Here is a 1,723-nt window from a genome sequence, read left to right as displayed (position 1 = left end):
AGATGCAAAAATTCTCAATCAAATACCAGCAAACAGAATACAACAAATCATCAAGAAGATTATACACCATGGCCAATTGGAATTCATCCCAGGAATGCGGGATGGTTCAACATACACAAATCAATTAATGTAATACACCATGTCAATAGAGCCAAAGACAAAAATCACACAATCATCTCAGTAGATGCAGAAAAAGCCTTTGATAAAGTCCAACTCTCATTCATGATAAAACCCTACAGAAAATAGGAATAGATGGCATTTACCTCAAGCTGATCAAAGCCATCTGTGATAAACCAATGGCTAACATTATACTAAATGGTCAAAAATTGAAAGCTTTCACTTTAAAATCAGGAACAAGACAAGGATGTCCACTGTCACCACTCCTATTCAATATAGTTCTGGAAATATTGGCTAGAGCAATTAGACAAGAAAGAGAAATAAAAGGAATAAGCATAGGAAAGGAAGAAGAGAAATTGTCATTATTTGCAGATGACGTGACATGCTACATAGAAGAGCCCAACTCCACCAGAAGGCTCATGCATTTAATAACCAAATTCAGTAGCATAGCTGGATACAAAGTTAATACCCAAAAATCAATAGCATTCCTGTACACAAGTAACAAACAGACTGAGAGAGAAATTAGAGAAACCACCCCTTTCACAATAGCATCTAAAAAGATGAAATACTTAGGAATCAATGTAATAAAAGAAATAAAAGACATATACAGTGAAAATTATAGTGCTCTAAAAAAAGAGATTGAAGAGGATATCAGAAAATGGAAAGATATTCCTTGCTCATGGATAGGAAGAACCAACATTGTGAAAATGGCCATACTCCCAAAATTGTTGTACAGATTCAATGCAACCCCAATTAAAATACCATTAGGATAACTCACAGATCTAGTGAAAACAGTCCTAAAGTTCATCTGGAACCAGAAGAAGCCTAGAATAGCAAAAACAATCCTGGTAAACAAAGGAAAGGCAGGAGGCATCACAATTCCTGACCTGAAATTATATTACAAAGCTACTGTGATAAAATCAGCATGGTACTGGCACAAAAACAGACCTGAAGATCAATGGAATAGATTAGAAGACACAGACACAACTAGAAATACACTCAGTCACCTTATCTTTGACAAATGGACCAAACATGTTCAATGGAAGGAAGATAGCTTCCTTAATAAATGGTGCTGGAAAAATTGGCTTTCTATATGCCAAAGACTAAAACTAGACCCATGTCTTTCACCATGCACTAAATTAAAGTCAAAATGGACCAAAGATATAAATATTAAATCAGAAACACTAAATTTATTGGAAGAGAAAGTAGGTAAAAATCTTGAAGACATAGGGGTAGGCAGAGAGTTCATGAACAAAAAACAAACTGCATGGGAAATACTTCAAGGAATCAACAACTGGGATCTCATCTCATTGAAAAGATTTTACACATCTAAAGAAATCACCAGTAGGGTAAAAAGAAAACTCACAAATTGGGAAAAAATTGTAGCCAACTGCCCCTCAGACAAACAACTTCTATCTAGGACATATAAAGAATGAAAAAATATCAGGCCCCCCAAATTCAAAGACCCAATCCAAAAAATGGGCATCTGAGATTTGAAGAAATACTAATGGTAAATAAATACATGAAAAAATGTTCAATATCATTAGTCATTCGAGAAATGCAAATTAAAACAACACTGAGATTCCATCTCACCCCACAAAGAATG

The sequence above is a fragment of the Chinchilla lanigera genome, unplaced genomic scaffold (assembly GCF_000276665.1).
Source record: "Chinchilla lanigera isolate Chin_1 unplaced genomic scaffold, ChiLan1.0 scaffold00053, whole genome shotgun sequence".
Taxonomy (NCBI): domain Eukaryota; kingdom Metazoa; phylum Chordata; class Mammalia; order Rodentia; family Chinchillidae; genus Chinchilla; species Chinchilla lanigera.
This window is presented reverse-complemented; position numbering follows the sequence as displayed.